This window comes from Capra hircus (assembly GCF_001704415.2).
Source record: "Capra hircus breed San Clemente chromosome X unlocalized genomic scaffold, ASM170441v1, whole genome shotgun sequence".
NCBI lineage: Eukaryota > Metazoa > Chordata > Mammalia > Artiodactyla > Bovidae > Capra > Capra hircus.
In genome coordinates, this window is record NW_017189517.1 from 10,232,804 (window position 1) to 10,246,352 (window position 13,549).

At 41.3% G+C, this 13,549-nt stretch overlaps 1 non-coding gene across 1 annotated transcript; it reads right to left on the reverse strand.

Moving 5' to 3' along the window:
* Positions 1-6,520: 6,520 nt before the first annotated feature.
* Positions 6,521-6,593, reverse strand: TRNAG-CCC. Its single transcript has one exon. It is a non-coding gene; the product is annotated as a tRNA-Gly (tRNA).
* Between the last annotated feature and the right edge of the window lie 6,956 nt (positions 6,594-13,549).

The window sequence follows — 13,549 nt, forward strand, 5'->3', positions numbered from 1 at the left end:
AACTGTATAATATTCCATTATATGAATGACATACCACAATTTATCTAACTAGTCCCCTCTTGATGAACATTTAGGTTGTTTCCAGTCATATGATATTAAACAATGCTGCAACAAATAATCCTATACTTATTCATTTTTTATTTAAAATTTGTTAAAATTTTACTTTAGAGTATATTTGATTTAAACGTTGTGTTAGTTTCAAGTGTACAGCAAAGTGACTTAATTACACTGATTCACTTTTTAAGCATTTCTGTGGGATCTGGTAGGCTAAAAATCGCACTCACAAACACACACATACACAAAGTTCTTTTTTAAAATATTTATTTATTTGGCTGCAGTGGGTCTTAGTTGCAGAATGTGAGATCTAGTTCCCCAACCTGGGCCCCTTGCATTGCATTGGGAGCATGGAGTCTTAGCCACTTGACCACCAGGGAAGTCCTATATATGTAGGACTTATATTATATATTAACATTGGCTAATCAATGTGTTAACCTGAATACATCACACTCAAAGGAAGATAATTTAAAAGTTATTGTTTATTTTCCATTAGTAAGATCAATGAACAGTTCAGTTCAGTCTCTTAGTCGTGTCCGACTTTGCGATGCCATGGACCACAGCACGCCAGGCCTCCCTGTCCATCACCAACTCCCAGAGTCCACCCAAACCCATGTCCATTGAGTCGGTGATGCCATCCAACTATCTTCTCCTCTGTCGTCCCCTTCTCCTCCTGCCCTCAATCGTTCCCAGCATCAGGGTCTTTTCAAATGAGTCAGCTCTTCGCATCAGGTGGCCAAAGTATTGGAGTTTCAGCTTCAACATCAGTCCTTCCAATGAACACCCAGGACTGATCTCCTGTAGGATGGACTGGTTGGACCTCCTTGCAGTCCAAGGGACTCTCAAGAGTCTTCTCCAATGCCACAATTCAAAAGCATCAATTCTTTGGTGCTCAGCTTTCTTTATAGTCCAACTCTCACATCCATACATGACCACTGGAAAAACCGTAGCCTTGACTAGATGGACCTTTGTTGACAAAGTAATGTCTTTGTTTTTTAATATGCCGTCGAGACTGGTCATAACTTTCCTTCCAAGGAGTAAGTGTCTTTTAATTTCATGACTGCAATCACCATCTGCAGTGATTTTGGAGCCCAGAAAAATAAAGTCAGCCACTGTTTCCATTGTTTCCCCATCTATTTGCCATGAAGTGATGGGACCAGATGCCAGGATCTTAGTTTTCTGAATAGTAGATGCATAGTAAATTATGTTATTCACCCTCTTCAAAGCCAGGCGGACTTCCCTGATAGCTCAGTTGGTAAAGAATTGTCCTGCAATGCAGGAGACCCCAGTTCGATTCCTAGGTCAGGAAGATCCACTGAGGAAGGAATAGGCTACCCATTCCAATATTTTTGGGTTTCTCTTGTGGCTCAGTTGGTAAAGAATCTGCCTGCAATGCAGGAGACCTGGGTTCGATCCCTGGGTAGGGAAGATCCTCTGGAGAAGGGAAAGGCTACCCACTCCAATATTCTTGGGCTTCTCTTGTGGCTCAGCTGGTAAAGAATCTGCCCGCAATGCGGGAGACCTGGGTTTGATCCCTGGGTTGGGAAGTTTCCCTGGAGAAGGGAACGGATACCCACTCCAGTATTCTGGCCTGGAGAATTCTATGGACTGTATAGTCCATAGGGTCACAAAGAGCTGGACACAACTGAGTGGCTTTCACTTTCACTTTCAAAGCCAGATATTACATTTTAAAGCTTTCAATGCAAAGTCCTGTCTCGCCTTGAGGATTCTGGTTGCACCTTGTGGGATTCTCCATGCAAGTCTACAGCAGAAAGCCTGAGATGACTTGATATCTGCTGCTTCCATCCAGATGTTGCACTTGTTGGCAAGATTGTAAGATGCGTTTTCTGGAGATTTTTCCTTCGATCAGTTCATTTGCTCAAATCAACATTCACAGAGTGCTTACTGTGGCCCAGGTGCTGAGCTGGATGCTGGGAATACAAAAAAAAAAAAAAAAAGATAATCCCTACTCTGTCAGGAGCTCCCAATCTAGAAAAGCCCATGAACAGATAACCAGAAAACAATGTGAGAAGAGCCCCAGTGGAGGTGAACACAGAATGCTGTGGGAGCATTAAGGAAGAGTCACAGCAGGAAAGTAGGATAGGAAGAATGTCCAGGAAGGCTTTCTCAAAGAAGATACACCTGTGATAACTTTGTATACATGGGGTCACAAAGAGTCAGACATAACTGAAGTGACTTAGCACACACACACATTAGTTTTGATAGTGTGACTGGAATCTTCAATCTCTAGCTGCATACCTCCATCCTATGTCTCCAAGATGAATCTTTTTGACAAATATCCACTCTTTGTTTCTAACTTGTGGGCACCATGACTCCACTCTCCATTAGTGTGAGAAAAGCCCTATTTGTTTATGTGCTTAAATAGACAAGAGACACAGGTAATAGTGGTTACTGCTGAGAAGTACAATGGAGTTTACAGGGAACAAGTTTTAATTTTTGATCTATGCCTCCGTACCCTTTGCATTATTTTTATAATGAGAATATTTTACTTTTATAATTTAAAAAAATATTTTCTTGGGTGCACTGTATAGTATGTGGGATCCTAGTTCCTCAACCAGGAATTGAATCTCGCCCCTTGCATTGGAAGCACAGAGTCTTAACCACTGCACCATCAAGGAAGTCCTGAGTTTTATAATTTTATAAACTCATTGAAGTAAACCTTTATATACAGAAAAGTGCACAAATCATGCTAGTGAATTTTCGTAAAGTAAATACAGCCATTGTAACCATCACCCAGATTGAACAGTTGTAGAGTTTTACTAGCATCTTGAAAGTCCACCTCTTGTCTCCTTCCAGTCACCTCCACTTCTCACAAAGGTAACCACTATTCTGCCTGCTATCACCAAAGAATCATTTTGACTAAGATTTCCAATTGTTCCTTATCCTCACTAGCAGTTGGTATCATCAGTATTATTTATCTTAGCCCTTCTAACAAGTCTATAGTATTGTCTCATTATAGTTTTGATTTGACTAATGGGGCTTTCCATGTGGCGCTAGTGGTAAAGAACTTGCTTGCCAATGCAGGTTAGATGTTAGAGACATAGGTTCAATCCCTGGGTTGGGAAGATCCCTGGAGGAGGGCAGGCCAATACATCCCAGTATTCTTGCCAGTATTCTTGCCTGGAGAATCCCATGGACAGAGGAGCCTGGCAGGCTGCATAGGGTCACAAAGAGTTGGACATGACTGAAGCAACTTAGCATGCATGCAGTGGCTAATGATGTTGACCATCGCTGCATGTGCTCATTTGCTATCCACATGTCTACTTGTGTGCTAACATCCTCCATAAATATAGAACATAATCGTTTAAGAAAATTATTTGAAAATAATTGAAATAATTATTTTGTGATTATTATTACACAATAATATATAATAACATACTATTATATATTACTATTGTTATATAATTAATCATAATTATTGCAAACAATAATAATTATTTGAATAAATAAGTAAAAATAATAAATAATAATAAATATTATTAATAATAGCTATTATTTCAAACAATCCCCTCGAAGGGGATATCCTTTGAGCGTAACAATTCTTCCAAGAGGCAGATTAGGGTGGTGGAAATAGGCAGATCTCAGTAGCAGGCATTTCAGACTACCCTATGTGCTGTGGGATCTTAGGCATATCTTTGAACCTCTTTGTGCCTTGGTTGCTTTGCCTAAGAAGCAAGGATAATAATAGTTCTTGCTTTATAGTCTGGGTCTGAGGATTAGATGAGAAAATTATGCAAGGTTCTATGCTTCATGCCTGAGATGGTCAGTGTTCATCAGTGTCTCTCTGCCCTTCTGGCAAAGCCTGGAAAGAGGCAAGAAAGAGAAGGTTGTCCTTGAGGCAGTCAACTGCTTACTATCTGAGAGAGAAAGGATGAGAGATTCTTCTTTCTCTAGCTCTAAGGGTAAAAAAACCTCTAGAGTTGTGTTCTGGGGGTAGGATTCTGTCCCCTCACTTCCTGCTGCCTCCCCAGCCCCAGCCCACCAAGCAGTAGGAGCAATCTGTTTTGAAGGAAATTCTATGAGAAATTCTAGTCATAACTGGGCTTTTGGACAATTTAAATACCTCCTGCTGTGTGTCTAGCAGAGAGACACAAGCCCCATGGCATCTTTCTGTATAAGTCCCCCAAGTTCTCCCATTGATGTTTCCTGCGGGAGGATTGGGCTTCCCTGGCAGCTCTCCTGCCTGCCAATGCAGGAGACACAGGAGACCTGGGTTTGATCCCTGGGTAGGGAAGATCCCCTGGAGAAGGAAATGGCAACCCACTCCAGTATTCTTGCCTGAAGAATCCCACGGACAGAGGAGCCTGGCGGGCTACAGTCCAGGGTGTCACAGAGTTGGACATGACTGAGTGACTAAACAACAACAATAATGGCAGGACTGCACAAGCGCCCTTGATAACTACTCGATATCAAGTAGTTAGTGTCTGTTCAGCAAATATTTGCCCAGGACTTAGCAAGCACTAGGCTCTCTGATATGTCTGGGGAACCAAAATGAGAAAGAAAAGAGTGCTAGTTAAGGAGAAAAGCATGGAGGAGGAAAGTTCCTGGAAGAAGTGACACTAGTGGAATTTTCTGGGTGAGGGAAGAATGCTTTCCAGGTACAGGGACTAGCCCAGGCAAGGACCCAGAGGCTGGAGCCCATGGGCTCTTTCTCTTCCTGAGTCTGCAGTCTTGGGACCACAGCCTTGCTCTGGGCTCTGCACAGTATCTATCCCAGGGTTTTCCAATGTGCCCTTAAAATGGAGCATCACCTAATGAGGACTTTATAGTAAAAACACCCTCTTTGTTCCAGGGTGAAGGGTCTCAGGGATCAAGTGCTGCATGGGTGAGTAAATTTGGGGGCACCCTTCTCTCTTCAGAAATCAGCCTGGTATGCTTGAACATAAAAGACCTGTCTGTGTGCTTCTAGCTCATTTTTTACCTCCCTTGCTGCAGTCTCGGACTACCTTCTGCATTTCCCCCCGAGTCCAGAACTTCAGTAAACTGGTTCCTACCTCTTATTCCCCTGAATTCTGCCATGTAGCCTCTCCCTGGGGCCCTAATCTATCTCCACATTAATTCTTCTTCTTGACTTACTTTGTTCAAGGTTCTCTCTTCTCCCTGCCCCCACCTCAGCTTCTAACTCTTCTCCTCCAGGCTTTCTTCTTCAGTTCTGACTGAAGGCTCAGGCAGTCCTTCCCAGATCCCTTCTGCATCTGTTCAACAACCTCTTGGGGCTATTTCTCAAATGAGAGCTTCTGCTCCCAACTTGTGTCCCAGGTCTCCTCCCAGGAGACTGTCCTCTTCATGGGGACTGACTTAGGTGCCCTCCAGTTCTCCCACAGTGTCTCCTGGGGTCAGCCTCAAGGTTTCTGAAATGGGGAAACTGAGGCTCAGAAAAGAAGGGTGACTTACCAGAGTCTGGCAGCAATTTAGTAACAGAGTAAAACTAGCCCAGGCCTCCAGACTTCTAGCCAATGCTCTTTCCCAGGAATCAGGCTGCCTCTCAGAAGGCTCCGATGTTGTTGCTGCCATCAGCTCCCACCCACTGACTGCACCAGGCACCCATCTCTCTCAGCACTTCCTTCCTGACCCACTTCATTAAGACTGAAGCTGGCCTGTCCAAGCTTCTGACTCAGCAGCCCAGCAAAGAACATCCAGCCCTGTCTGCATCTGGCTAAGGGAACACCCAAGGCAGGAAGCCTTTTTTTTTCCCATCTGGCAGTGTGCGGGATGCAAAAGAAGTTGAGGGAAGTCAATGAAATGGTAAGATGTCAGCGACTAAAGGGAAGGGGTGGGAGGTGAAAGCGTTATATCAAAACATTTAGGATTCTGGAGACATTCCTGACTGTCCAGAGGTCAAGACTCCGAGCTTCTACTGCAAGGGGCACAGGTCTTATCCCTGGTTGAGAAACAGAGATCCTGCACACTACATGTTTTGGCCAAATATATATATATATGTATGGAAAAGTTCAAAAGGAAAAAAAGGTAGTAATATCCCTTTAAGAATTTCCCAAAAAAAAAAAAAAAAAAGATTTAGGATTTCTAGTTAAATACATTTGAGTAACAGAAATATATTTACTGACTTAGAAGGACCCCTGTGATACACTGTTAGTGCAAATATGGCAAAAATAGAATGTTCCCATAGTTCTACTTCTGTACAAATAAGTTGAGAGTGTCCCCAAAGTGCCTATAAGCAGTAGTTAGAAATTGGCTGTATGTTCCCTTCTACTCTCTGCACCAATGTTAATTTTTGCCTAGAGAGTAATGGTTGACAAAGACTACAACCTTGGAGAGCTGCTGTAACACAGGCATTCACTTGCAAATAACTGGAGCCAAGAACTTTTCTCTTTCACAATGTGCCACAGTGAATGGTGCCATCTTGTTCAATGTGGATATATTATTATTTTTTAATATATTTATTTACTGGGTGCACTGAGTCTTAGTTGTACCATGCAGGATCTAGTTCCCTGACCAGGGATCGAACCCTGGCCCTCTGCATTGGGAATGCAGAGTCTTAGCCACTAGACCACCAGGGAAGTCCCTGTTCAGTGAGGATCTGGAATGGCTCCCACCAGAGAACATCTACATCTAATGCAACATCTAATCCAGTCAGGGGTCTTGACATCAAGATGTTTTCTGACTTGGAGGAGCAGGAAGCTCTGGGGACCCCTATTGTCACAGGATCACTGATGCCTACAGATCTCTTTCCTGACATGAGGGTCCCAACTATATCTAAAGCCTGTTCAAATAAGCAACAGGATTGACACTTGCAGTGGTTTGAATAGCTTCACCCCTCCCCCGCCAAATTCTTGTCCACCCGGAATCTGTGAATGTGAACTTAGTTGGAAATAGAATCTTTGCAGATATTACTTAAATTAAGATGACCTCATACTGAAGTAGGACGGGCCCTAATTCAATGACTGATGTCTTCACATGAAGAGGAAAATTTGGACATGGACTCAAATTGAGGGAAGATGGCAATGTGAGGATGGAGGCAGAGATTGGAGTGATGAAGCCAAAAGCCAAGGAATGGCAAGGATTGCTGGCTGTCACCAGATGCTGGAAGAGGCCAAGAAGAACTCTTCCCTAGAGCCTTTGGAGGGAGCACATCCCTGCCAAAACCTTGATCTCAGACTTCTGGCCTCCAGAACTGTGAAAGACTACATTTCTGTTGTTTTAAGCCACTCAGTTTGTGGCACTGTATTAAAGCAGTCATTGGAAAGCAATACCACACATCTTTGAAAATAAAAAATGACTCCATCTTCCAAAATGTTGCTCTAGTTGAGATGCAAGGTGAAAGATGCTCATCAATAGAGGACACACTTTCAAGCCTGGGGACTGTGTGGTCCCTCTGGTTATGCTCTACACTGGTCTATACATGCATAGAGAAATAAATCTGCAAAGAACCCCAAGACTTGTCTTTGAGTCATAAATTCTGGGAGATTTTTATCTTTTTGCTTTAACTTGTATTTTCTAAGTTTCCCACATGGCTATGTATTGCTTGTGTAAAATATGTGTATATACATCTACCTGGCATCTACTTATCCATCTACTGATCTTTAATTACTAGTACGCTTATATACTCAAAGAATTTTCCAAGTCAGATAACCTTCATTTCTTATGGATCCAAGGCTAGGAACTACTCCTGAAAAGCCCAGTGGTGGGGAATGTAGACAATAATAAAACCCTGTATCTGTGTGGTATTCCATGCTCTTTAAAGAGCACTCCTCATCAATCCATTCAATGCCATACCCTCCTGTGGTGGATAAAGAATCTGAGACTCAGAGAGTTGTTGAGGAACTTGTCTAAGGTTTCATAGCAAATAACTCATAGGGCTGTGACTAGCACTCATGGTCCCAACACCTGGTCCAGTAGCACTTTCTAGAACGTAAGATCTATAAAGACACTGCTTTTTGTCTGTCTTGTTCTCCTAGCCCTTATATCTCCAGCACTTAGAATGGTGCCAGGTACACAGTACGTGATCAGTACCTTTTCAGTGAATGGATGTGACAAAAGCAAGCTTCTCCTTAGAAGCATTTTCTGCTACTAAGAACATTTTTGTTCAGACCAAGCTTTGTGCTCTGCAGAAGATACCCCACTCTCTTCTCAATCCCTGTCCTTCCACACAACCTCCTCCTTTGCCTCCATCCCCCAAAGGGTAGCTAATTTCCAAGGCTGACCTCTCAGATCACCTACAGGGATAACCCCAAGTGGTGTGGTTCAAAGTGAGTCTGGAAAAGGGTCCTCATCCAAAAATAATGCCACTCAACAAAAAGATCCAGGGTCAAGAGGAGGGCAGGCTTTGCCAGTGGGTGGGGTTGTCAACCTCAGAATGATTTATTTGGTTCTGAGACAAGGAATAGGACATATCAAGAAATACTGACACACAATAAGGGGACTATACCCAATATTTTATGATAACTGTAAATGAAAAGTAATCTTTAAAAACTGTATACAGATAAAAATTAAAGTGAAGGAAAAAGAAAGAATTATTAACAGAGAAAAGACATACACACGGAGGAAATGGCAGCAAGGTGGATGGAAAAGAGTGTCAGTTCAGAAAGAGGACATGAGAAGTACAGAAAATGTACCAAAGTGAGTCTAGAAGGAAGACTTGGTGAAACAATGGGAAAAAGGAAGTGAGGTGGGGCAGGCGGAAAACACTCCCACCTAGCCTTTCATCTTCGCCCAACCCCCAGTCCTCACATCCTCTCCTAAGGCTACCCCTCCACACAGGTGACATCTTCCCACAAGGCCTTGTGTGTGGGGTGAGGTGGAGGGGGTGACTCCCTGAAGGCAGGCTTTGTACAGAGGGGCTGGCTGCCACCCCAGGTCTCCTTTTTAAGTGCAAATTTCCGGGAAGCTTTAAAGTTGCTCCCTGCCCTGCCTGGGGGGTTTCCTAGGTGCCTTAGTGGTAAAGAATCCTTTTGCAATGCAGGAGAGAAAGGTTCTATCCTTGAGATACAAGATCCCCTGGAGAAGGAAATGGCAACCCAATCCAGTATTCTTGCCTGAAAAATTCCATGGACAAAGGAGCCTGGTAGGCTACAGTCCATGGGGTCCCAAAGAGTCAGACACCTACCAACTGAGTGACTAAACAACAGTAACAAAGCCCTGACTCAGAGGGTGTGGGTGTAGCTACTTTTCAGGCTGAGAAGGACTGGGTTTCTGGAAGCCCAGAAGCCAAGGACTTCAATTGGAGAAGGGGATGGAGTGGGGGCTTCTGAGCACAGAGGTCAGGGAGCAGAGCTCTGGGGACTCCTCAGGATTTCACAATTCTCCTTTTCCCATTTAGCCAGGACAACAAAAGGAAGCTTAAAAAGAATTATGGGCCAATTAACTGAAGGTAAGGAAGTTACTTAAAAAGGAATGCCTACACCCGGGCACCATTGTCTTAATTAAAGACCATTCCTGGCTAATTTATTTGAGGAGAGGGGTGCTATTTTCACGGCAAAAGATTTCAAGAGATCACATATTGATGTGGTTCAATTACTAATTCTCCAATTTTTGTACTTCCAAACAAAAGACCTGTCTCAAAATCTACTCCCAACTGCACGCAAAATAGACATTTGCAGCTTAAGACACAAGAATTTTCCATCCATAGAGTGGGTATCCATAAAGTTGATGAACAAGGAAAATTACTGCATTTTCAGAGTTAGCTCCTCTGAAACCGGAAATGTGACAGAGCTGACTTAGAGCTAAGACTTTCTCTTACTCCTGTAAGAAAGAGGAAAGGCTGTGTGCAAGGTAGCAGTGATGTGCAAAAACCACAGTAGAGGTTTTGTAAAGAAGAGCAATTGTGGCTTTTGCACAAGTTATTCCTAAACCGAGGCTGGGGACGGCATATGACACCTTTCAAAGCAGCTTCTGGACTGGTATTTCACTGAAATGAAGAAGATCTCTGAGCAAGACCGGAAAGCCAAAACTCTGTTTCATGACCTCTGCAGGAAAGTAATGGTTGCATTATGGAACATTCTAGAATGGCAGGCTCAAACCGTGGTGCGGAAGAATAGTAGGCCTTTTTGGGTGGGAGGGGGAGAGGCAGGGAAAATATAATTCCCAATTAGGTTTCTGATAGATTTTCCACTCTCTCTCCCCACCCCCTCACTTACTTCTGTGCTTCTTCTTTAGCCATCTGCTCTAGCACAGGGGATTTGATTCAATAGCTGGAAAAAGGATGTAGAGGAAACAGAGGAAAAAAGGTAATGTCAATCTCAGGAAGTCCAGAATATTTTTAAATCAAAAGCTGCCTGCGCATATATAGAGAATCTACATCACGTACCCATTACACTGGGAGTGCCCCTAAGTAAATCATGCCCTTAGATGTAGCCCTGGAAAAGAGTTTCACAGTAAATATTGTTTTAGAACTAATCCGTATTTGGATAAGAAGAAAAGAAGGCAGGTTAACTAGGTGAACAGAAATCACTAATGAGTAAGGAAATGAACAGGGAAAGCAAAGAATTGACCTGATACAGTATAATGAATTTTTTTTGTCCCTCATGGGGTTCCTTGGACTGACTTAAGCTCCTATAGGATAAACTAGGAATTTTTTGTTGTTGCACTACACAGGATGCAGGATCTCAGTTCCCTGATCAGGGATTGAACCCATGCCCCCTGCAGTGGAACCTTGGAATCTTAACCCCTGGACTGACAGGGAAGTCCCAGGAATATTTTAAACAGCTAACTCCTATAAACAGCATTAGGCCCAGACAACTTCATAAATGAATTCTTTCAAACTTTCAAGGAACAAATAATCTTGATACTTAAAAAAATGTTCTAGAATAGTGAAAAATAAGGTCTCCATTTTTTAATCAAAGCTGGTGTAACATTAATATCAAGTTCTAAATAAAGAAAAACTTAATTTAACACTTCAGGAAATTAGAAAAAGAAAAAAAAAACACTAAGTCCAAAGTTAGCAGAATGAAGGAAATAACAAAGATTAGATATAAGTGAAACTAAAAATAAATAGAAAAAAAAAACAAAACTAAGTTGGTTTTTTGAAAAGAGAAACAACTAACTCTTAGCTAGACTAAGAAAAAAAGAGAGAAGACTCAAATAAATAAAATCAGAAATGAAAAAAAAGACATATATATTGAAAGGACATGTAACAACTGGTGCCACAGAAATAAAAAGCATCATAAGAGTCTAGTGTGAAGAATTATACACCAACAAACTGGATAACCTAGAAAAATGGATACATTCTTAGACACATATAACCTGCTAAGTCTGAATCATTAAGAAACATAAAATCTGAACAGACCAATATGAGTAAGGAGTTTGAATTGACAATCAAAAACTTCCCAATAAAGAAAAAACAAATAATCTGTTTAAAAAATAGGCAGAGGATCTGAATAGACGTTTTTCCAAAGGTGTCCAACAAGCACATAAAAAGATGCTCAACGCCATTAACCATCAGGGAAATGTAAATCAAACCCACAATAAACCAACACCTCAAACTTGTTAGAATTGCTATTACCAGAAATACAAGAAATAAAGTATTGGTAAAGATGTGGAGAAAAGAGGACCCTGTGCACCATTGGTTAGAATGTAAATTGGAGCAACCACCACAGAAAACAATATGAAGTTTCCTCAAAAAAATAAAAATAGAACTATCATATGATCTAGCAATTCCACTTCCAGTTATTTATCCAAAGAAAACAAAAACAATAATCCAAAAGATATATGCACCCTCATGTTCATTGCAGCATTATTTACAACAGCCAAGATATGGAAGCCAATCTGTGTTTGTTGACTAATGAATGGATAAAGAAAATATGATAAGTCTCCTAACACAGAAAAGCCCAGAACCAGATGGCTTCACTGGTAAATAACATTCATTCTCAAACTCTTTAAAAAAATTAAAAAGAAAGAAATACTTCATCCTCAAATTCATTTTATGAGGCCAGGATAACTAAAGCCAAAAACACCACAAGAAAACAAAATTGCAAGCTAATGTCCCTTATGAACATAGATGCAAAACTCCTGAAAAAAATACTGTTGTTGTTCAGTCACTAAGTCGTGTCCAATTCTTTGCAACCCCATTAACTACAGCATGCCAGTGTTTCCTGTACTTCACCATCTCCCGGAGTTTGCTCAAACTCATGTCCATCGAGTCAGTGATGTCATTCAAACATTTCATACTCTGTTGTCCCCTTCTCCTTCTGCCTTCAATCTTTCCCAGCATCAGGCTCTTTGCTTCAGGTGGCCAAAGTATTGGAGCTTCAGTTTCAGTATCAGTCCTTCCAATGAATATTCAGGACTGATTTCCTTTAGGATTGACTGGATCTCCTTGCAGTCCAAGGGACTCTCAAGAGTCTTCTCCAACAACACAGTCTGAAAGGATCAATTCTTCAGTGCTCAACCTTCTTTATGGTCCAACTCTCACATCCATACACGACTACTGGAAAAACCATAGCTTTGACTAGACAAAACTTTATTGGCAAAGTAATGTCTCTGCTTTTTAATAGATTGTCTAGGTTTGTCATGGCTTTTCTTCAAGAAGCAAGCGTCTTTTAACTTCAAGGCTGCAGTCACCATCTGCAATGATTTTGGAGCCCAAGAAAATAAAGTCTGCCACTGTTTCCATTTTCCCCCAACTATTTACTACAGAGTGATGAGACCAGATGCCATGATCTTCGTTTTCTGAATGTTGAGTTTTCAGCCAGCTTTTTTCATTCTCCTCTTTCCCCTTCATCAAGAGGCTTTTTAGTTCCTCTTCACTTTCTGCCATAAAGGTGGTGTCACCTGCATATCTGAAGTTATTGATATTTCTGCCAACGATCTTGATTCCATCTTGTGATTCATTGAGCCCAACATTTTGCATGATATACTCTGCATATAAGTTAAATAAGCAGGGTGAAAATATACAGCCTGACTTACTCCTTTCCCAATTTTGAAAAAACAAAAAAACATTAGCAGAGGAACAAATTGGGAGATTGGGATTGACATATACACACTGTTATATTTTAAATAGATAACCAACATGGACCTACTGTATAGCACAGGGGACTCTGCCCAATACTTTGTAATAATCTAAATTGAAAATAATTTGAAAAACAATAGATATATGTATATGTATAACTGAATCACTCTGCTGTACACCTGAAACTAACACAACAGTGTTAAATCAACTATACTTCAATATAAAATTTTTAAAAAATAAAAAACAAAAATTTAGCAAACCAAAGCAAATTAAAATGATCAAACACCACAACCAAGTGAGATTTATTCCCAAGATGCAAACATGGTTGAACATATGAAAACCAATCAGTGATGCTCCACATTAACAGCATGGTCATCTCAACAGGTGTAGAAGAAACATTTGACAACATTCAACACCTTTTCATGATTAAAAACTCTCAACAAACTAAGAATAGAAGAAAAGTACCTCACCATGATAAAGGCCATTTATGACAAGCCCACAGCTAACATCATATTGGATAGTGGAAAGATGAAAACATTTCCTCTAAGATCAAGACAAGGGAGCCCACTG